At 44.2% G+C, this 24,452-nt stretch overlaps 1 protein-coding gene across 17 annotated transcripts in view; it reads left to right on the forward strand.

Annotated features, from left to right (window-relative positions):
- Nucleotides 1-24,452, forward strand: part of FGGY (FGGY carbohydrate kinase domain containing) — a 625,499-nt gene that overhangs the window by 128,485 nt on the left and 472,562 nt on the right. Inside the window, exon 1 of one of the 17 annotated variants that reach the window (XM_012158658.5) lies at nucleotides 17,230-17,338. The exons of the other annotated variants lie outside the window; for them this stretch is intronic. The gene's annotated coding sequence lies outside the window, so the exon portion shown is untranslated. Of the gene's footprint in view, nucleotides 1-17,229; nucleotides 17,339-24,452 lie in introns of those variants that run through there. 17 annotated transcript variants of the gene reach the window in all.

Below are 24,452 nucleotides of genomic sequence, written 5' to 3' on the forward strand. Positions count from 1 at the left end.
ACTTTGAGACCGGGGATCACGTCTCTGTTTTTGCCTTCTTAGCAGAGTGCTTATAGAAATGTGATTCCATCTATTGGTGAGTTGGATGGATGAGTGAACGAGTAGGTGGGAGAAAGAAGAAAAATGATATGTGAATTAAAACAGACAAATAAATAAATGAAACAGGGACCTGACCCTATGACCTTAAGATAGTGTCATGCTTATAGAGGAAACAGGAATGTAAACACTCTGAGTGTAGTGATAAATGCTTAGAGATCCTGAGAGTGTAAATGGCAAGTGATGGTCAACAGGTTTTGCCTGTAGATGTGTCTTGTTTCAGCCACTCCATGTTTGTTTATTTATTTAAAAAAATTTAGGTACCCCAATATAAAAATCCTTCAGCTTCCCACATTTGGCAATGCTGGGCCATTCTCTACATGAAACAGTGTCCTAGAGCTGGAGAAACTGAGGGACAGGGGCTGCCTTTATGTGTGGGTGACAGTTCCACAGTCCTCTCAACTTTAGTCATTTATGTTAACCATCCTGACCAGTCAGTCCTAAAGGAAATCAAATATTCATTGGAAGGACTGTTGCTGAAGCTGAAGCTCCAGTACTTTGGCCATCTGATGCAAAGAGCCAGCTCATTGGAAAAGACCCTGATCCTGGGAAAGATTGAAGGCAGAAGGAGAAGGGGATGGCAGAGGATGAGATGGCTAGATAGCATCACTGACTCAATGGACATGAATTTGAGAAAACAGTGGGAGACAGTGGAGGACAGAGGAGCCTGGCATGCTGCAGTCCATGGAGTTGCAATGAATCAGACTCACTTAGCCGCTGAACTACAACAAACCTGACCTTGAATACGCTTGAGTTTGCAACCTCTATTGCAGAAAGCAGTTGAAAATTTCTCCAAGTGGGAAGTGAGAAAAGGGAACAGTTCATTGTGGATAGAAGGAAGGAGGAAGTGGCAGTAAGAGGAAATGCCTGGAGATTTGAAAACTACATGGGATAGTGGAAAACTGGCATAACTCCTATCCACCCACAGTACACAGAGCTTGTAGGGGCTTGTAGAGAAGCCAGTGGGGGCCCAATCAGGGTGTCTTTTTATATTTTTTCTGAAGAGTTTAGATTTCAATGTAGAGTAAGGGGGCAATAGTCAGGGGATGGTTTAAGCAGAGGAATGACATGGCTGTCCCTTATAAGTGGATAAATTCCGAAGGGAGAAGAGCAGATGCAGGTGGACCTAATAGGAGCCCGTTACCCAATTCAGTGGTTCTTACCCAGGTGATTTTGCTTCTCAGGGGACACTTGGCAAAGTCTGTAGATATGAGGAGGGAGTGTGCTGTGGGCATCTTAGTAATAGAGGCTAGAGGTACTGCTAAACATCCTCTACTAACAAGACAGCCTCCCACAACAAAGAACTATCCAGCCCCAAACGGTAGCAGTGACAAGACTGAGAAGCCCTGCTCTGTCCAACTGAGCTATCAAGACAGCATGAACTCCTTAGTGACAGAGTGAAAGAGACACAGTCAGTGTATTTAGGACTTAAAATCAGTGGGCCTAAGTAACTGATCATTTGATTGTGTTCATTTGAGGAGAGAAAATGAGGATGAGCAAGTAGGGAGAAAGAGCTGAGCAAGGTTTATTTAGCAAATAAAGAAGAAGCCAGCCTTAAAGGTGACTAGAGGTGCTACATTAACAACACCGTCAGTTATGCCTATTGATTGAACAGCACAAACAAGCATTCTCTCATCTTTTTTCGTCTTTAAGAAAAAGCTGATAATTTTATTGAGATCTAGCAAACTTAGTTTATGGGGGGAAAAATATAAAAAGGTTTCCATTTATACTTCTGGGCATTTTTTTGGCAAGAGTTTTACTTTTGGGTTTCAAGGTAAAGTCATAAAGCCAAGATCAGTTTAAGGGTTGTCCCAGGTCACTTCCTGATGTTTTTCTCTCTCCAGAAATTTCTTGATCCTTTAGTATGTATCCCTTACAAAAATCCATTGGAAAGACAAAAATTGTAAAGATAACTCTATCCAAACGTGTTTGAATTTTTCTTCAAATATGACTATATTGACGCTTGTTCTTATTGTAAAGGGGAATTGGAACTTGGAGTCAACAGCACTTAACCTTCCTATGCTGAAATTAATTTGATCTATTCTGCTGGTGCAGAAAGTTCAGCTTTCGAAAGACCAGGAAGAGAACAGAGGGTAGGGGTGGAAAGCAGAAGTTGGTTAATAGCAACCTGGCATCCTAAAGCTTAAGTCCTAGATCTTCACCACAAATACTGCTTCATCCAGATTCTAGTTACCTGGCAACATCTTACATCCATTCAGGGTATACAGATCAGGTAGGATTCTGAGGAATGAGATGGATAGAATACTTAACCTCCATCTCCACATGTTCATAGCTCTTCTTTGTCTTCCCTTTCCGGAATCTGCTGTTATGAGAAGAGTGAGAAGCAGGGAGAAAGTTCCACTGGTATTCAGCCTGTCCCCTCTGGGACACCTGTGTCCATTCTGTTTTGTCAGAGCATCAGCCAGAGTCCCTGCAAGAAGCTGGTGGCGTACTCCAGTGAGGTAGTTTGAGAAGAATGGGCAAGTGTGGGGTAACTACAACGATAGTGTGCAAGAGCTCCAGGCTACCAAATGTGGAGCTTGTGTCAAGGGCAAGGGGCGGGTGTGTCACCAGCTCCCGGAGAGATTATGTATGGAGAGGTTCAGCAGTGTGACCTTTGGTAGAGAGCCATGTCTAGGCCACACTTCCCTCTTGCCTGCTGATACCCCTCAGTGGCCCCTCCTTCACCCCTACATTGGCCAAACCCAGGCCAGAGGGCAGAGAGCCTTTTGGTGTTATCCACACCAAAAGAGAGTGAATCTGGAGAGGCAGATGGGAGATGCTGGGACATGGCGGTGTTCATTCAGACTGCTGCTGCTTGTGGTCAGATATTTGTGGAGGAGTCAGGTGGTGGTGGGGGAGTGCTGTGATTTGGAGTCAGAGTCTGGTACAAAATCACATCTGCTCCACCTACTCACTGAGCGATTCTCAGTTCAGTTCAGTTCAGTTGCTCAGTCATGTCCGACTCCTTGCGACCCCGTGAACCGCAGGACGCCAGGCCTCCCTGTCCATCACCAACTCCCAGAGTCCACCCAAACCCATGTCCATAGCGTCGGTGATGCCATCCAGCCATCTCATCCTCTGTTGTCCCTTTCTCCTCCTGCCCTCAATCTTTCCCAGCATCAGGGTCTTTTCAAATGAGTCAGCTCTTCGCATCAGGTGGCCAAAGTATTGGAATTTCAGCTTCAACATCAGTCCTTCAGTTCTTTCAATTTCGCCAAGCCCATATTTCCTCATCACATGATGGGAGCAAGGCTAATGCTATACCACAAAGTTTTGGAGAGGCTCAAAAAATAATATTTCAGTGTTGCTGACAGGGCCTTGGGAAAGGCTGGAAGAAGCTACAGTAAAATGATCAGTATACCTCAGTGAAGCTGTTTTTCTATATAAAACAGATATAACTGTGTTGTGAGATAATCCTTTTTTTTCACTATACTTTTTCTGTATTCCAGTTTCCCAACCATCAACACAAACATCCATAAAGGCTATTAATAAATATGTTGGTGTGTTAGTCATTCAGTCATGTCCAACTCTTTAGGATCCCAAGGACTATAGCCTGCCAAGCTCCTGTGTTCATGGGATTCTCCAGGCAAGAACATTAACGTGGGTAGCCATTCCCTTCTCCAGGGCTTGTTCCCAACCCAGGGACTGAACCCATGTCTCCCGCTTTGCAGTCAGGTTCTTTACCATCTCAGCCACCAGGGAAGCTCAGATATGTTGGTACCAGCCTCCAAATTATTATTGTTGGCTAATATTGTGCTCTGTGCCTTACTGAGGTGTGGAGATTAGCAGCCACAGCAGCGCTGGCTTGACTGTGGACAGGCCGTCTTACGTCATTTCCTGTGATGTGGCCATAGCCTTGGTTCTCTCAGTTCTCATCTCGTGGAAGCCTCTGGGATCCCCCGGTGCTTCTCGTGGAGCTCCTGTAGCCCAAGGCTATTCCCAGCATTTAGCACCTTGTGTTGCAGTTCCTTCCTCTACTAGCCTGGGACCTTCTTTGCTGCTGCTGCTGCTGCTAAGTCACTTCAGTCGTGTCCGACTCTGTGCGACCCCGTAGATGGCAGCCCACCAGGCTCTACCATACTTGGGATTCTCCAGGCAAGAACACTGGAGTAGGTTGCCATTTCCTTCTCCAATGCATGAAAGTAAAAAGTGAAAGTGAAGTCGCTCAGTCGTGTCAGACTCTTTGCGACCCCACGGACTGCAGCCCACCAGGCTCCTCTGCGCATGGGATTTTCCCAGCAAGAGTACTGGAGTGGGGTGCCATTGCCTTCTCCAGGGACCTTCTTTAGGTCATGCTATTAAGTTTTATTCATCTTCTTATCACCAACCTTGTCTCCTGTTTGTAAATGCTGCCTTCATTCCTGTTGCCCAGCTTCCCCTACACCTCTGCAGGGGGTTCTCAGGCTCACATACTGTAGCTTCTACAATGGAGAACAACAAGTTCCAAAACCCCGGGGAAGAATTTTGGTTATTTTCATATGAGTCAGGTCCACCCTCTTTATTGATTAAACTATACCCATGGACGTGAGATGTTATAATGGTCTCAGCTTTAGGCAAGTGTCCCTTCCCAGGGGAATCTGTCGTGGCCAGTGGCATGGAGTCTATACAGTCATATCAACTCCTACTTAAATCCATGGGTTGCAGTGGAGGAGGATGAATCAATTAGGGATGCATTCAGCTTTGTAACAGTAAGAAGCTCTGATTTAAATCAGTGAGTTGCAGCGAGGAAGAAGCATGGATTAGGAATATATCTGCAAGAGTGCAAACATTGGTTTTTGGAGGATGAAAAAACTCTCAGGCATTAAAATGGTTTGTGGCCTTCTAAAACTCAGCTGTACCTGACATTGTAAACAGATATGCAGGTGTTAAAACTTGATAGGAGCAGGGATATAAAGGAGTGTCTGAAAATTCTCTTTAGTGGGGTTGATGGTGAAAAACTGGTTGAGAAACACTGAGTTCTAATGACAACAATAATATCTAACAGTTATGCAGTACTTAGCAAATGCTAGGAATTTTTTTGGATGTTATAGTAAATTAACTTGTTTAACAATGTATCCATCAAGGTACCATTTTACAGTGGTTTAAACAAGTAGGCTTGATTTCCTACTCTACTTGATTTTTCTGCTCCTAAATGAAAATGCAAAGGTGGTTTGACCATGTCAAAACCAGCATATCTTTAGTTCTGTAGACTTTTCCTTCATGCTAATTATCTCATAGTTACAGGATAATTACTGTAGCTCTAGACATTACATCTACCTTTAATGGTAGAAGAATGGGGAAGAAATGAAGAAAGCAGTGTCTCCTTTTTTTTCTTCTTTCTTTTTTTTTAATGAGCAGAGTAAAAGCTTTTCCAAGAGCTCTCCTGCTGGACTTCTGCTTAGATATCACTGGGTAGGATTAGGTTGCATTGTCACTTGTAGCTATAAGAGAGGCAGGGAAAGGGGAGCACAAGATTATCATGGCTCACTTAGACCTACACAATTTAATATGATAGCCAGCTATGACTATTTAAAATTTTTCTTATTAAGATATGATTCATATACCATAATATTTATCATATTAAGTGTACTTTTTCATGATTTTTAATATAGTCACAAGATTGTGTACAAGCATCACTATCTAATTCCAGAACATTTTCATCATCCCCTGAAGAAATCTAATATCATTAGTATTCACTCATTTCTCCTACCACCAGGCCCTGGCAATCTATTTTCTGTCCCTACGGATTTGTCTGTTCTGGACATTTCATAAAAATGGAATTATACACTGTATGGCATTTTGTATCTGGGTTCCTTCAGTTAGCATAAGTTTCTCAAGTTTCAGTTAAGTTATAACATCTATCAGTGCTTCTATGAAATCCACTCATTTTTATGACTTTGTAATAGTCAACTCATAAGCCGACTCATTAGAAAAGACCATGATGCTGGGAAAGATTGAAGGCAGGAGGAGAAGGGGATAACAGAGGATGAGATGGTTGGATGGCATCACCGACTCAATGGACATGAGTCAGAGAAAGCTCTGAGAGATGCTGAAGGACAGGGAAGCCTAGCATGTTGCAGTCCACCGTGTCGCAGAGTAGGACACAACTGAGCAACTGAACAACAATAGTCAGCTGCATGGATATGCCACGTCTATTTATCCATTCACTTGTTGATGGACATTTAGGTCATTTCCACTTTTTAGTTGTCATAAATACTGCTATAAACATCCATATACAAGTTTTGTGTAAACGTGTTTTCAGTTCTGTTGGGTATATTCCTAGGAGGGAAATTACTAGATTATATGACACCTCTATGCTTAACCCTTTGAAGAAATACCAGACTTCCTCCAAAGCAATGGCAAATCGATGGGGAAACAGTGGAAACAGTGGCGGACTTTATTTTTCTGGGCTCCAAAATCACCACAGATGGTGACTGCAGCCATGAAATTAAAAGACGCTTACTCCTCGGAAGGAAAGTTATGACCAACCTAGACAGCATCTTCAAAAGTAGAGACATCACTTTGTCAACAAAGGTCTGTCTAGTCAAGGCTATGGTTTTTCCAGTGGTCATGTATGGATGTGAGATTTGGACTATAAAGAAAGCTGAGCGCTGAAGAATTGATGCTTTTGAACTGTGGTATTGGAGAAGACTCTTGAGAGTCCCTTGGACTGCAAGGAGATCCAACCAGTCCATCCTAAAGGAGATCAGTCCTGGGTGTTCATTGGAAGGACTGATGTTGAAGCTGAAACTCTGATACTTTGGCCACCTAATGCAGAGAGCTGACTCATTAGAAAAGACCCTGATGCTGGGAAAGATTGAGGGCAGGAAGAGAAGGGGATAACAGAGGATGAATGGTTGGATGGCATCACCGACTCAATGGACATGAGTTTGGGTGAACTCCAGGAGATGGTGATGGACAGGGAGGCCTGGCATGCTGTGGTTCATGGGGTCACAAAGAGTCAGACACGACTGAGCAACTGAACTGAACTGATAGATCTTGATAGAAATGAGAAAGAGTTTCAGGGACATTCTCACCAGCTTTTGTTTTCCATTCCTTGATTCTAGCCATCCTAGCAGATGTAAAATCGTATATTATTGTGGTTTTGATTTGCATTTACAAAACAGCTACTCATGTTGAGTATCTTTTCATGTGCTTACTAGCTCTGTGTGTATGTTTTTTGGAAAAATGTCTATTTTGATCTCTTGCTTCTTTTTTCAAATGAATTGTCTTTTTAATTGTTGAGTTATGATGACTTTTAATTTAGATCAGTTAAGAGCCTCTTGATGAAGGTGAAAGAGGAGAGTGAAAAAGTTGGCTTAAAGCTCAACATACAGAAAACGAAGATCATGGCACTGGTCCCATCACTTCATGGCAAATCAGTGGGGAAACAGTGGAAACAGTGGCTGACTTCATTTTTCTGGGCTCCAAAATCACTGCAGATGGTGATTGCAGCCATGAAATTTAAAAATGCTTACTCCTTGGAAGGAAAGTTATGACCAACCTAGACAGCATATTTAAAAGCAGAGACATCACTTTGTTAACAAAGGTCCGTCTAGTCAAGGCTATGGTTTTTCCAGCAGTCATGCATGGATGTGAGAGTTGGACTATAACAAAAGCTGAGCGCCGAAGAATTGATGCTTTTGAACTGTGGTATTGGAGAAGACTCTTGAGAGTCCCTTGGACTGCAAGGAGATCCAGCCAGTCCATTCTAAAGGAGATCAGTCCTGGGTGTTCTTCAGAAGGACTGATGCTAAAGCTGAAACTCCAGTACTTTGGGCACCTCATGTGAAGAGTTGACTCATTGGAAAAGACTCTGATGCTGGGAGGGATTGGAGGCAGGAGGAGAAGGCGACGACAGAGGATGAGATGGCTGGATGGCATCACCAACTTAATGGATGTGAGTTTGAGTGAACTCCAGGAGTTGGTGATGGACAGGGAGGCCTGGCGTGCTGCGATTCATGGGGTTGCAAAGAGTCAGACACGACTGAGTGACTGAACTGAACTGAATCCTAACCTGTGAGTACACTACAGTTTTTACAGACTGAGTAATAAGAACTCTACAGTAAGTGTTGCTAAGCTGTAGCTAGGTTGGTTTTCCTACTTGTAAGCATATTAGAGGTCTTCCCAGGTGGCACAGTGGTAAAGAATCCACCTGCCAATGCAGGAGACACAAGGTACACAGGTTTGATCCCTGAGTTGGGAAGGTTCCCTGGAGTAGGAAATGGCAACATGCTCCAGTATTCTTGCCTGGAACATTCCAGGGACAGAGTCTGGTGGGCTGCAACCCTTTGTGGTCACAGAGTCAGACATGACTTAGCGAGTGAGCACACATGCATACCTGTCAAAAAAGGATCGTGGCTTGTTCTCTAGTTAAATCCTCACTGATGCCTAAATTATGAAATATAACTTAAAATATAAGAAGCAAATTTGGGCTCTTCACAAAGCTGAATTATACTTCACTTCAGGAATGAAAATGAATGAATAGCTTACACCCAGTTTTTTTGTGCTTTTTTTTTTTTTTTCCCTCTCTCTCCAGATGTCCTGACTTCAAATACTATGAGCATCAGAAAATACCTCCTGAGCCTAATTTTAAGTAGTCAGACTTATGTCCAGTGAGAATCACAAGTATTTTCAAGGGTAGGGTGGATGGACGTGATAGCATGAGAAACGACTGGCCCTTTGGCCAGGCCTGCTTTGTGAGGGCATCTTTCCCAGGGTGGGCGTGGGTGGGTGTGTGCTCGTGCAGGCCCCTGTGGAAGCATGGGTCCGCTGCCTCTCCAGTCACTCTCCACAGGTAGAAGCCGGGCTCTCACTGAATGGTAGTCTCTGATGTTCTGAGTCCAGCACCCTTGAACAGAGGGACAGACTGAATCCAAGCATATGGCATTCACTGTTTGTCGACTTATTTTTCAGGCTTGGAGGGTTCAGGACTTCCCCAAATGTATTTTGCCAAGTGTTTGCATACTGGTGTCTACTAAGGGCCGTGCCTTCTGTATATTTCTGATTCATTTACTCTAGAATGATGAAAACACTATATTTTGGAGATGTGTGACATCCAGAAGAGTTCTTTTGAATTTTTAAATATCCTTTTTGCTTTTTAATGAGACTAACAGAAATGGGTGATCCCAGTGATCACAAAGAGGCCTAAATTTGCCCCCAGCTTCCTGGACACCAAGAAGCTTTGGACATGAGTATTTTCTGGGGTGTTTTTGCTACAGCACTATTCTAGGGCGTGTTTCTATATACCTGCTCAGCAAAGCTGTTTTTGAGTGAGTTTTCCAGCAATCATTAACTTTTATTTTTTTTAATGAAGCTTCTCAAGTTATTTCTTAGAACAGGGAAATCTCTTTGTCACAAAGAATAAACTCTAGCATAAAAAGCTAGTTAGGTGACCTAGTTCTTTCAGCAAAACCAACCAAAAGGTGCCAGGAGAAGGAAGACAAGAGAGAGAGATGAGGAACTATGAAGAAAAGAGACATAAGACGCATGTGGCCCACTTGTAATGTATGTCTTTATTTGAACCTTCATTCAAACAACAACTGTTAAAGAAGAAAGTAAAGTATTAGGAGAAGTAGGAACACAACCTGGATAGTGGTGATAGTAAGGAATTATTTTTAAATATGATACTACTGCAATTATATTCTAAGGCATATCTTATACTTTATAACTGCATGCTGTGCAGAAAAATAATACAAAGTCTAGAATTCTTTTAAAAGGAATCAGAGTGGGGTACAGATGAAACAAGATGGGCATGAATTGAAATTACACATAGCTGTTGTAAGTACCTGAGAGTCCACTAACTATTCTTTTTAATTTTGAATATGTTTGTAATTTAACATACTAAAGAGTTTTGTTTTTTTTTTTTAAATTAACAGTTACGGATCTCTGAAAGTCTTGGGTTCCTAAAGGAATTTCTTTTGGTTGCATTTGCTTCTATTCCAGACCTCCCTAAATCCCAGTGGAGGGATGTTTTCTCCTTTAGTTGTGGCTGTTTCCCTGTCTGTCTCTCCCTCCTTCCCTCCCTGTATTCTATCGACTTGTCTTTCTGTTCCCACCCTCCTTAATCTGTCTTTCTGTTTTCCTGTCTTCATTTCTTCCTTTTCTGACCTTCACTGGGGTTGACATGAAGAGAAGACATATGTTTTGTATCAAGTTGCTGATATACTTGGGACATATTATCAGGGCCACACAAGGGCTGGGCACCTTCTGGAGACTCTGATGAGTGTGGCAGGCTGCCTGGGCCTGCTTGACCACTAAATAGTCCTACTGGCTGAGGACAAAACTTGATTAGACCACCCTCCCACAACAGGCAGTTCCTGCAAGTTTTGCTGTGAGGTTGGTCTGATTTGATCACTGTCTGATTAGACAGATTAGACTATTGACTCCCAAACTAGCCTCAGAAAGTAAATCAGGGAGAGAATCACCTGTAGAGATTAAAAAAAAAATCTTTCAGTAGAGATACCTGGGCAGCTCACAGGGAATTCTGATTGAGATCTGAAGAGAAAAGCTGAAAATCCATAGTTCTGTTAGCCTTTCATGATTCTTATGATCATTAGACTGGGGAATCTTCCCCAGTGGTTCAGATGGTAAAGAATCTGCCTGCAATGCAGGTTCAATTCCTGGGTCAGAACATGGGGTCTCAAAGAGTCAAACATGACTACGTGACCACTTGTGGTGGGTGGTTTAGTCACTCAGTCATGTCCGACTCTTGCAACTCCACAGAATGTAGTCCACCGAGCTCCTCTATCCATAGGATTTTCCAGGCAAGAATACTGGAATGGGTTGCTTTCTCCTTGGGGATCTTCCCAGTGTAGGAATCAAACCCAGGTCTCCTGCACTGCAGGCAGATTTTTTACCAACTGAGCTATCAGGGAAGCCCAAGTGACTACTTACTGCTTCTCTTTTCTACTAGACTTAGTGGTTCTTTGATAGATTGGAGGCATTCTAGTTGCTCAAGGAGCAGATTTAGATTGTATTTCCATGCAGTTCTGCTTTATTACAATGGATATGGCAAATTTTCCACTGGTATCAGTTACTGTTTATAATTGTTTTTATGTAAGAAGACATGTTCGTGAACAAGGTGTGGCATCTGATAGTTACTGCATAAGCATCTGATGGCTCAGTGGGTAAAGAATCTGCCTGCCAATGCAAGAGACACAGGAGATGTGGGCTCAGTCCCTGGGTCGGGAAGATCCCCTGAGGGAGGAAATGGCAGCCCACTCCAGTATTCTTGCCTGAGGAATGCCATGGGCAGAAGAGCCTGGCGGGCTACAGTCCAAAGAGTCGCAAAAAGTCAGACATGACTGAGCACAGACATACATACAAGATAAACAAATGCTGAATACAGAAAAGAAAGTCAAGAAAAAGATAACGTACTTATCAAGTACCTACTCTGGTAGTCAACTTGACTCATCATTTATATTTTCTCCTTTAATTTTTGCCAGAGCTCTGGAGAGCAGTTATTACTGTCCATCTTCATACTTGATGGCACAGAAGCTCAGAGAAGTTCAATATTATACCCAAAGTCATACAGTGAACCTGTGACAGAAGGAGTATTGAAGCCAGGTTTACCTGTGTTTTCTACCACAGCCTTTCCAAGCCCTGCTGCCCATTTCCCAGTCCTTTCGTAGCCTTAGAGGATTGTGTGCCACGAGGGGAAATCTGTTTAGAGGTCAGGAAACCTGACCAATGTGGCAGGCTGCCCGAGCTTCCTTTGCTGGGCTGTACCGGCATGTTTGTTTTTCTTGGTCCACAACTGGATAAAGGGTCCCACTGAAAGCTTTGTTGCTGCTCAGAATACCAGGGTGTCATGGCGGGGAACTGTTGGGCAAGGGAACATGATATTTGAGGGACAGAGGCCTCTTCAGGATGGTTTGCCCATATTGGAATTTGTTTGTATAGGGAACCTTGTCATAAGCCTGAAATGTGGGGAGTTTTGTGAGCACCGTCCAGTACCTTGGCCTTCTCTGATAGTGGGGAAGGTCAGAATGTGAGCTGGAAAGAAAACCCCCCCCCCAGTGGATTCCAGGCTCTGCGTATGTCACTCAGCTGGTGTCTTGCGCACTGGCCTTCCTTTCTGTGGTCTATTTTCCAAGATACTTTGCCCAGACAGGATCCTTGTAAAGACACAGATCTGATTATGTTCCTCCCTAGTGAAATCCTTTCAATGACTCCCCATCCCAAGAGCCCCCTGCACTGCAATGAAGACCCTTCCTGGGCTGGCTGTGTCCCTCCTGCATGCTCTACCCCTCCCTGCATCAGGAGCATCCAGAGTCCTCACACTTCATAGCTGTGCAGCCCGTCCTGGAAACAGAGTGGAAAAGAACCCCAAGAAAATATATAAAATTTAGTTCTGACTTGCATGGTGCCTGGCAGGATTTGATTTTTCCATGTGTTTGTTGCCTGTCTTTCCCACTGTTCTGTAAGCTCCCCGAGAGCATGGTCTTTAACTTGTCTCCTGTTGTATCATCAGTGTGGAACAATGCCTAGTGCATAGTAGGTGCTCACTTTCAGGGAATAGCTGAATGGTTGTCACTATGCAGTGCTGTTCAAGGTCAAAAGAAAGCATGGTTATGGCCAGAGTGGTCAAGGAGGGCTTCACAGTGTACCTGTTGTGAAGGAATTAGGCTTTGAGAAATCAGAGGAACTGGTTGTGGTTTTAGTCTTAAGAGGATCAGAATTTTTGTAGGGCTCTTGGTATATTGGAAGGAAGATGGGTTTTATAACCAAAGAGATCTAGGTTCAAATTTGGACTCTTTCAGTTACCCGTTTTGTGACTTAAAGACCTCTGAGTTTCAGTTTCTTCACCCGTAAAATGAGATTGATATTACTGTTTTTATTCTTGTGAGGAATTAAAGCAATATCACATATGAAGCACGTGCCATAATGCAGAGCACGTATTGGGCTCTCCATCAAGGGTAAGTAAAACCTTATACAGATACAGTGTGACTGAATGCCTGGGAAACGGATTATTTAGAGGAGGTAGTTAAATTTAATGAAAATGGCACAATTGTTCAACTGGCACAGAAGAATCAGAGTTACGGCAGACTCCACGGCACGGTAGCTGTTTTCATGTGCTGTGAGGATTTCTCTCTGTCTGCACTTTTTTAACTTTGGAAAATGGAGGTAGGGGGATGTGCCTCCATCTTACCCACCTGATGTATAGATTCCCTCTGCCCTAATACCGCGGACCTGTTGCAAGGTAAGGCTTTTCTGGCAGGAGATCATGATGAGAAGAAGAGGAGGATGGAAATAAGCCTTTTTTTTTTTTTACATAGAAAAATTAGAACTGCTCTTTCCATGACAAACATACTCCTGACTTTCCTTCTGCTGTGTATGTGTGTGTGTGTGTGTTTCCTGTGTGTGTGTGTGTGTGTGTGTGTGTGTGTGTGTGTGTGTGTTTCCCTGTAGACCTTGGCCTGAGAGTTTTCACTGTGGTCATGATCCTGACCTCTACCTAATTCTTCCCCTTTCTATTAGGACATCTCTCCCTTTCTCCACCCACCTCTGCTTCTCTTGGACTCCTAGAAAATGCCAAGTTCTTTTCTGCCTTGGATTCTTTGAATCTGCCAATCCCTTTGACTGAAATTCTCCTCTGCCTCTTTCATTTTTCAGAAAATCAGCAGGCTCCTTTTCCTGTAGTGGTACTGGAGCAAAATAACAGTATTGGTTTTTCATTATTTATTTTACATGATGCCAAGATCTATTTCTTGGCATCATGGAATGTTTTCTTTTTTTTTCCAGTATTCCCTGGTGCAAGAAATGGCAACCCACTCCAGTATTTTTGCCTGGGAAGTCATGGACAGAGGAGCCAGGTGGGCTACAGTCCATGAGGTCGCAAAAGAGTTGGACACAACTTAGGGACTAAACCGCCACCACTTCTCTCCCTTGGGCTCCCTGTAGAGCTGCTGTCTCTTCATGGAGAGTTGTTAACAATAACCCCTGCACCCTTCCCCTCACCCTACTGAGCCTTCAGGCAGTTCCTCTGCTTTAGACTGTTGCAGGTGGTTTTGTCCCTCTCCGTATGAATCCAGCAGGCTTCCCTTGTGGCTCAGCTGGTAAAGAATCCGCCTGTAATGTGGGAGACATGGGTTCGATCCCTGGGTTGGGAAGATCCCCTGGAGAAGGGGAAGGCTACCCACTCTAGTATTCTGGCTTAGAGAATTCCATGGACTGTACAGTCCATCGGGTAGCAAAGAGTTGGACACAACTGAGCAACTTTCAATTTCGGTTTCTTTCTGTGAATCCAGTAGATGGCCCTGCTGGGGACCCAGTTCCTCCCCTTCCCCAGTAGAAGATGAGTCCCGGCAGAGGGGTTACCAGAGCTGAGTAGCAAAGAGGGGCCAGGAATACTTGTCATCAGGGTATCCAGGACAGGAAGGAGGGAGTGACTGGATGGTAGAGTCAAGGAGGAGAAAGTTGATGTGGAAATGACTCAGTTGTTCATTGAAAGATGAATGGATAAAGATGTGGTGCATAGATATGATGGAAGATTACTCAGCCATAAAAAAGAATGACATAATGTCATTTGTAGCAATATGGATGGACCTAGAGATGATCATACTAAGTGCAGTCAGACAAAGACAAATACATCACTTATATGTGGAATCTGAAAAGTAGAACAAATGGGCTTATTACAAAGCAGAAGCAGACTCACAGATGTGGAAAACAAATGTGCGGCTACCAAAGGGGAATGGGGGTAGGGGAGAGGTAAATTAGAAGTTCGGGTTAGCAGACAGACTCTGCTGTATATAAAATAGATGAACAAAAAGGCCCTACTGTACAGTGCAGAGAACTGTATTCAATATCCTGTGATAGACCATAATAGAAAAGAATATGAAAAAAATTATATATATATATGTATAACTGAATTACTCTACTGTATACCAGAAACTAACACAACACTGTAAATCATCTAAAGACAATTAAAAGCAACTGAAGTCAATTAAAAAAAAGTCAGTTGCTGACTGATGTCTGAAATAACAGTATTATCTATATAAAAAAAAGTAATTTAGGACTAAAAATAACCAACACAATATGGTTTAACACCAAAATGTGGTGGCCTGTTCATAGTTCTCACCTTAGAAGTTATCCCCTCAGGGAGACCATCTCAAGTGGGCTGCTTCTACGCTCCATGTTTAAGTCCCCATTGCACTTCCTACTCTCTAGAAATGCATTGTTTATTCTTTTGTGTTGTTTAGTTGTCTGAACGATATTTAATTGCCAGAGTCCCCCAAATGTCGTCTAAGCTCCATGAAGGCAGGGACCTGCCTGCTTGCTCCCCAGTGCCTAGAACTGTATCTGTAAATAAACAGTTTATTTTTTTTTCTGTTTTCTTTTAACTTTTTTCTTCTTTTTTTTTTAATTTTATTTTTACTGTATTTTACTTTACAATACTGTATTGGTTTTGCCATACATTAACATGAATCCGCCATGGACGTATACGAGCTCCCAGTCCTGAATTCCCCTCCCACCTCCCACCCCATATCATCTCTCTGGATCATCCCTGTGCACCAGCCCCAAGCATCCTGTATCCTGTATCGAACATAGACTGGCACTTCGTTTCTTACATGATAGTATACATGTTTCAATGCCATTCTCCCAAATCATCCAACCCTCTCCCTCTCCCTCACAGTCCAATAGACAGTTTAAATCAGTATGTGTTGAATGAATGGATAGGAATGACTGTGGCAATCCAAGTTGCTTTTGGTGAGATTAATGTTGTAGTTGGTGAGATTTGCAGTTGCCTACAGTCCTCTAAGGCAGGTCAGGCAATGCTGATACAGACTTGGTTATTATCATCACGATTATTACTTTGTTTCAAACCCTTCTGAGGATGCTAGGCATGTTGTGGACTCAGGGAAGTAAAAGCCTTGCAACAGATGGTACCACCTGCAAAAGAATTAAGTCTGATTTCTCTACCCCAGCCTCCACTCCTTATCACAGATATGAATAAACACACACCCAGTTGTTTTTAATGCTCTCTTTGGAGGGATGGCACATTTATATTCTGAGTCAGGCAAGAAAAGTCTCTAGCCACAGGACAGCTGGGAACTCAGGTCCGTGGAGAGCGCCCAGGATGGAGGTGAGGAGAAGGCGCCTCCTTGTCTGGTGACAGCAGCTGGGGCCTCCTCTGCCTCCCTCCCCACAAAAATCCCTTTGGAACCAGCTCATGCTGGGATCCTGCCTGCCAGACAGAAACAGATGGCCTCAGGCCGCCGCCGATCCGGTGGCATGGACTGCATAGCTGCTGCTTTACTCACGGCCAGGGAGACAGAGATGGGGATGGTGGAGGTGAGGGCCGGTCACCTTGCGTTCCCTCCACAGCTGAGGTGACTCACTCTGCCTCAGCTGAAGTTTCACATCAGGTTCTGTGGGTTGCCGGCATTCTGTCTGCTCATGCCAGTGAGAGGCAGACTTGGCCGGGTGTATTTGCAAATGTGTACGCCTTCAATCAAAGCATTTGAAAAAGATACTTTATTTTTCCCCTTCCTCCTTCACCTGCCACAGAAGGGGTTGCTGGAGTCAGTTTAGCAGTTGTTCATGAAGTACAGCCTCCTGCTCTGGGCAGCCCTGAGGAGTGGCTTCTCCCATCTGCCTGAGATGGTGTGGGCGGCTTGAAAAGGTGGCGCAGCGATGGGGAGATGGATGGTTTCCTCTCTGGAGCCAAGATTGTCATCTGCTAGAGGTGGGACCTTTGGCAGGTCACTTAACCTCCATAACCTCCTGCTGTCTTATGAAGGTGGGACTGGATTGGGGACATCATATAGCTTCGCTCTCAGTCTGTTCTTATCAATTGGAAATTTCTGTTTGGAGCAGAGCAAGGGATGACAGATAAGTCAGTCTCAGCTAAACCAGAAAGAAATATCCACTCTTTTTTTTTTTTGGCTGCACCCCGCAGTATGCCAGATCTTAGTTCCCCAACTAGGGATCAAACCTACGTCTCCTGCAGTGGAAGTGCGGTCTTAACTGACCACCGGAGAAGTCCCAAGAAACAGCCACTCCTGATGTTCTCCAGGTGTATGGACGTGGGTAGTAGTTCACATGCTGTATATTACCTGACTTGATGGTAATATCTGCCCCCATTTTAGCTCCAGGAGTTGGTGGAGAGGGAAGCCTGGTGTGCTGCAGTTTATGGGGTCATGAAGAGTTGGACGTGACTGAGCGACCGAACTGAGCTGAACTGATGTGTCCTTCAGGGATCATGTAACAGTTTCCTGTCTTAATCACTGCCTGAGAATAAACTTCATTAATAAAGGTGAGGAACACACACATTATCTGGCTCTTATTGAGAATTGGAGATTCCATCATTTACCCCTCCTCCTTATGCAGAGAGAATCTTTTAAATGACTTGCCTAAAGGCATTCAGCTAATACGCGATAGACCTTGAATTCAAACTCAGATCTGTCTTCAGAACCTAAGTTCTCCATTCCCACCTTGCACCCCTCTTCAGCTGAAGATTAACATTGAATGTCTGTGGGTAGGAAATTGGTTGCTAAGGAAACAGAGATCAGAAGGTTGCCCGAGAGATTTATTAACTGTTATCTGCTTGTCTCTTTTGAGTTTACAAAGTACTTTTGAAATACTATGGATACATACAGGATACTAAAAACAAGTACAGTTTTAAAAAAAAAAAAAACTGGATTATTTCATTTAAACTTTCAAAACTGTTACTCCTCTTTTTCAGGGAAGGTAAGGCTCGTAGAGTAAGGTAGCTTGCCTTTGGTGGCTGGTACTCAAGCCAAGGCCTGCCTGCTTCTGGAAGTCTCTGATGTTACCTGTTGGTGCTGATGCATCCTGAGTGGACCCCTTGGCAACATTAGAGGTGCTTTTGAATATGAAAAGTGGGGTGAATATCCCCCTCCCGTAGGTCTCTTCTGTTCTCTAGAACTTGGAAAAATCCTGCCTTTGCTTACCAGTGTGAGCAGGGAAGTTTCCCAGCTGCTCTTCCTGGCCACCAACCCCTGGCTGGGGCCAGGGGACTCCTCTGGGCGAGGAGTGTTTGGCTAGCGTGCGCGTGAGTGGCCGATCACCAAGTGACTGACCTCACGCAGCAGGAAACTTTCTTCACCTTCATGAAAACTGAACCCATGAGACCATCAGATGTGTGACTACACTGAAGGCGAGAGGGTAAAGAGACCTTTAGAAAGGTGAATCTCCTGCTGAACCTGCTAATTTCAGTGATTTTGGCCTTTTTAAAACTACCTTAGAAACGTAAATGTTACAGAATAATACATCCAGATACCTAGTATATATGTAGATACTTAAAATGCATGTGAAAATAGGGCCCGTTAAAGGCTAAATGGAATAGTACTTCTATGTTTCAGGAGTCTCCTTTTTTTGTTGTTGTTGGGAAACTTTCTGTCTTTCCGATCAGCTGAATTCATTTGGTGCTATTGCTTTCCTTTTATGAAAAAAATTAATTCTGGGGATTTGATCGAAATAGACTTGAAAACAACAAGCCTCAAATTGCAAATATCAGGCAATCTGGAATTTGGCTTTTTGAGGCTGAAGTCGTTTGCTAGTAAATCTGCTGTCTTGCCCCTGCCTGCACCCCACGACAAGAAGTCTCAATTCTTTTCTAGGTGCCTCCTCCCAGTATGTTTGTAGCAGACACGCACACACACCCGTGCACACACACATGTGCTTGCACATGGCTTTGACTTTGTGCTGATAGGTAAAAAAAACGCCAGCATCAGCTAGGGTGGGCAGTAGGCCGATCTGGTTTAAATTGAAGCTGCCTGGGAGATCTGGGGTAGTAAGTGAGTGACGACAGGTGCAGGTTTCGTTACGCCCTTCTGAGCTCAGCCCATGGTTCTTTCTTTGATTCTTTTCACCCAACACCCTTGCCTGAGTTGCATCCAATAAAATTTATAGCCCCATGATCTTGTTTCAGAGCGGAAGGGAGATTTTTCTCTCCACTTGGCTAAATGGTGCCTAAGTTAAAACCCAACTTCCTGCCCTCTCCTTAATTCTTAAGAAGTAGGAATAAGGAGTAACCGCAGCGAGAAGCTGCTGCTAGGTCCAATATCTGTAGTCTGGCATGTGAAGAGCTAATTTTGGGGTCCTGTTTTAGAAAAGCCAAGAATTAACTTGCAGAGCATGCATGCATGCTGTCGTTTCAGTCGTGTCCTACTCTTTGTGACCCTATGGACTGTAGCCCGCCAGGCTCCTCTGTCCATGGGGATTCGCCAGGCAAGAATACTGGAGTGGGTTGTCATTTCCTTCTCCAGGGGATCTTCCTGACCCAGGGATTGAACCTGTGTCTCCTGCATTAGCAGGTGGATTCTTTACTGCTGACCTACCTGGAAAGCCCAGAGAAACTTGCACAGAATTAACCATAATTAGAAAATAATTACTGGGCTTCTGCGCTGTGATAACTGGAGCTACCAGCTAGTCAGAGAATTCTTTGTTCTCAATTCAGCTCAGTTGCCCAGTTGTGTCTGACTCTTTGCGACCCCATGAACTGCAGCATGCCAGGCCTCCCTGTTCATCACCAACTCCCAGAATTTACTCACACTCAAGTCCTTTGAGTCAGTGATGCCATCCAACCAACTCATCCTCTGTCCCCTTCTCCTCCCACCTTCAATCTTCCCAGCATCAGGATCTTTTCCAATGACTCACTTATTTGCATCAGGTGGCCAAAGTATTGGAGTTTCAGCTTCAACATCAGTCCTTCCAATGAATATTCAGGACTGATTTCCTTTAAAATTGACTGGTTTGATCTCCTTGCAGTCCAAGTGACTCTCAAGAGTCTTCTCCAACACCACAGTTCAAAAGCATCAATTCTTCTGTGCTCAGCTTTTTTTATAGTCAAACTCTCACAACCATACATGACTACCAGAGAAACCATAGCTTTGACTAGGCAGACCTTTGTTGGCAAAGTAACATGTCTACTTTTTAGTATGCTGTCTAGGTTGGTCATAACTTTTCTTCCAAAGAATAAACGTCTTTTAATTTCATGGCTGCAGTCACCATATGCAGTGATTTTGGAGCCCAGGAAAATAAAGTCTGCCATTGTTTCCATTGTTTCCCCTTCTTTTTGCCATAAAGTGATGGGACCCGGTGCCTGATCTTAGTTTTCTGAATATTAAACTTTAAGCCGACTTTTTCACTCTCCTTTTTCACTGTCATCAAGAGGCTCTTTAGTTCTTCACTTTCTGCCATAAGGGTACTGTCAGCTGCATATCTGAGGTTGTTGATATTTCTCCCAGGAATCTTGAATTCAGTTTGTGCTTCATCCAGCCCAGCATTTCTCATGATGTACTATGCATATAAGTTAAAAAAAGCAGGGTGACAATATACAACCTTGATGTACTCCTTTCCAGATTTGGAACCAGTCTGTTGTTCCATGTCTGTTTCTAACTGTTGCTTCCTGACCTGCATACAGGTTTCTAAAGAGGCAGGTCAGGTGGTCTGGTATTCCCATCTCTTTAAGAGCTTTCCACAGATTTTTGTGATCCACACAGTCAAAGTCAGTAAAGCAGAAGTATATGTTTTTCTGGAACTCTTGCTTTTTCAATGATCTAGCAGATGTTGGCAATTTGATCTCTGGTTCCTCTGCCTTTTCTAAAACCAGCTTGAACATCTGGAAGTTCACGGTTCACGTACTGTTGAAGCCTGGCTTGGAGAATTTTGAGCATTACTTTACTAGCGTGTGAGATGAGTGCAGTTGTGCAGTAGTTTGAATATTCTTTGGCTTTGCCTTTCTTTGGGATTGGAATGAAAACTGGCCTTTTCCAGTCCTGTGGCCACTGCTGAGTTTTCCAAATTTGCTGGCATATTGAGTGCAGCACTTTCACAGCATCATCTTTCAGGATTTGAAATAGCTCTACTGGAATTCCATCACCTCCACTAGCTTTGTTTATAGTGATGCTTCCTAAGGCCCACTTGACTTCACATTCCAGGATGTCTGGCTCTAGGTGAGTGATCACACCAACGTGATTATCTGGGTCATGAAGATCTTTTTTGTACAGTTCTTCTGTGTATTCTTGCCACCTCTTCTTAATATCTTCTGCTACCGTTAGATCCATACCATTTCTGTCCTTTACTGAGCCCATCTTTGCATGAAATGTTCCCTTGGTATCTCTAATTTTCTTGAAGAGATCTCTAGTCTTTCCCATTCTCTTGTTTTCCTCTATTTCTTTGCATTAATCACTGAGGAAGGCTTTTTTTTAAAAAATCTCTCCTTAGTCTTTCCCATTCTATTGTTTTCCTCTATTTCTTTGCATTAATCACTGAGGAAGGCTTTCTTGTCTTTCCTTGCTATTCTTTGGAACTCTGCGTTCAAATGGGTATATCTTTCCTTTTCTCCTTTGCCTTTCGTTTCTCTTCTTTTCACAGCTATTTGTAAGGCCTCCTCAGGCCACCATTTTGCCTTTTGCACTTCTTTTCTTGGTGATTGCCTTGATTCCTGCCTCCTTTACAATGTTACAAACCTCTGTCCATAGTTCTTCAGGCAGTCTGTCTATCCGATCTAATCACTTGAATCTATTTGTCACTTCCACTGTATAATCATAAGGAATTTGATTTAGGTCATACCTGAATGGTCTAGTGTTTTTCCCCACTGTCTTCAATTTAAGTCTGAATTTGATAACAAGGAGTTCATGATCTGAGTCACAGTCAGCTCACGGTCTTATTTTTGCTGACTGTGTAGAGCTTCTCCATCTTTAGCTACAAAGAATGTAATCAATCTGATTTCGGTTTTGACCACCTGGTGATGTCCATGTGTAGAGTCTTCTCCTGTGTTGTTAGAAGAGGGTGTTTGCTGTGACCAATGGGTTCCCTTGGCAAAACTCTATTACCCTTTGCCCTGCCTCATTCTGTCCTCCAGAATCTTCATTCTTTGTTGTGCGGCTGTGCAGTTGTGTGTTGTTGAGTGTTTGGCACCATCCTTGGCATCCACAAACTAAATGCCAGTAGTACAGCTCTCTTACCCTCTGTCAGGGAGACCAACAATGTCCGCAGACAACCAGCTTGCCCCTGGGAGGTGATATCCCCCTGGTTACAAACCACTGATTTAGATCAAGTGGCAGCTCAGGAGCCTTGAGTAGCGCTCACATCCAGAAAGGACATCTCAGGACTGGTAAGGCGGCTGAGTCTCTCAAAGACACTGATGTATTTTCCAGGCCTCTGTGTCTGGCGCGCAGAGAGGTGTCTTGCTCCACTCAGAGTGTGTCTGCAGAGGCAGCCGTGGTGATCTCCCTGCGTGTGCCAGGCCTTTTTGGGAAATACTAGAGAGGGTCCCTCTGGAGGCAGAGCTCTCTGGGCCATGCAGATCTGCTCTCTGGCCTGGCACCACCTGGCAAAATTGTCGTCTTACCCAAAAATATGCTTTTGTAACTCCTGGCAAAACAGGGGTCGTGTTCTGTTTCCTGACTTCTCTTTTCTGTTTCCAGATGTGTCACTGGTGACACGTGGAGCCCATGGAGAACTCTGTTGTAATCCAAGGCTCTCCTTATTCTCTGCCAGACCCCTTGTCATGACTTTTCCTGCCGTCTAAGCCAATCTACTTTGTGTCTCCGCTTGGTGGTCAGTGTCTGGGTATCACTGTCACCTTTATTTTTCTCAGGCCTGTAGCATGTTGCAAGGAGAAAACTGTATAGGTCTTTTCTATAAATGGAGTTAACACCTTCATGCTTGCATTGCCTTGATTGATGACAAGGGACAGGAATTCAAAATCTGCGATTTATTGCCTGTGTCATTTGGAGCAGTATACTTAGTTTCCTTGGTCCTTCGTTTGTTTACAAATGAGAGTAACTTACCCCTGCAGAGTTATTATAAGAACAAAATAAGATAATCTGTGCAAAATGCTTAGACTCTCCAGGGTAATATACTATTATTATGCACCTTTTATATCCAAGAAGACTGCAGCCTCTTTGTCTGTGGGGACTGGTTTAAAGTTCAGTTGAAGTAGACTCTGTCTTTTTCTCCCAGTTCCCGGGACCTAGAAAGTACTCAGTAAATACCTGACGAATGACTGTATGAAGACACGTTGGAAAGTCAGACCCTGTGGCCCACTGACCCCTTGGGGGTTGGAGACAAGGGTAGAGAGTTACTCTATGGTTTATGTGTCACTTACATTTGTGAAAGAGATTCCAAACAGTCATATTGTTACGAGTTCACAGAGTGTTTATTAGGGTCCCAAACTTGAGTGCGTGGAGAGGCAGTCCACATGTAAGACTCTGGCAAGTATAAGACAAGACAGGTGGGAAGGGGCCCAGGAATCTGGGGAGAGCACCTGCAGCCTGCAGACATTCGTGGTCATGAATTTCAAAGTCTCTGCATCAGCCAAAGCAAACGTGTCTGTGGGCCCGTTTAAGTCTTCCTGCAGCCATTTGTGACACCTGGTTAATTTACAGAGTTCCTAGGATAAACGGTAGGACCGGTGCTGGGCAGATGAGGTGCTGAGTCCACTAGCAAAGATGGATGGAGATGAATAGTGAGGACCTGAGAGTGGCTGAGATGGAATGAGCCCACAGCCAAGCACTGTTTTTACAAATGACAGCTTGGATTTAATCCTCAGCAGTCCCATGTGAGATAGGAGGTATTATTGCCCCTATAGAGGAGGATAGTTAAGATGCAGAGAGGTGGGGTGGCCTGTCCACGATTGCGCAGCCAGTCGCTGGCTGGGGACGCAGCGTGATGTGCCGTCGGCAGCAGAGCACGGCACACCGTCTGGGTCTCACTCCTTCTGCAGCCCTCCTGCTGTTTCTCCCCCACACCGCGGCCTGGGTGATATTACAGAGCCACTGTGATCAGGCCGCTCATAGTCTCCCAGCTGCTCATGCAGCATCAGCCCCTCTCCAAGGAGGCCCTGTGCCATGGGGATGCCCCTTCTCTGCCAGCTGTGCTCCTCAGGCTCTGTGCTCAGCTCGACTTACTCGGCTGCATAGGCCCTGGGCCTTACGGTCACCCTCCCCTCTGCCAAAGTCTTCTTCTGGGGGACCAGGATCATTCCTCGGGCCTCAGATCCAGGGTCCTCTCTGCAGAGAACCACCCAGCCTTCCCCGTCCAAAGGCAGCCTCCCAGGTTACTCTCTTCCTCATCAGCCTGCTCGTTTCCTCTCTGGCACATGTGTTTTCCTGGCTGATGCTCCTTGCTGGGAAGTAAGCTCCAAGAATGTCAGGACCTGTCCTGTTTCCTGTTGCATGCCATTGATGACACATGGCTGGCACAAAGTAGACACATGATGAAGACCTGTGTGTTGATCGAACAAGGCAGGATGTGGGACGAGGCTGTCTTCACAGGGCAGAATCAGAGGAATGGAAACCCAGCTGATGTTATATGGATAACCCAAGCGCAGTTGGGATTTTCAGGTGCCTTGCTTGAAACCTGCCATTGCCTCCCCTCTGGTTGTCACATTAGCTCCC

This window comes from Ovis aries, chromosome 1, assembly GCF_016772045.2.
Source record: "Ovis aries strain OAR_USU_Benz2616 breed Rambouillet chromosome 1, ARS-UI_Ramb_v3.0, whole genome shotgun sequence".
Classification (NCBI taxonomy): Eukaryota; Metazoa; Chordata; class Mammalia; order Artiodactyla; family Bovidae; genus Ovis; species Ovis aries.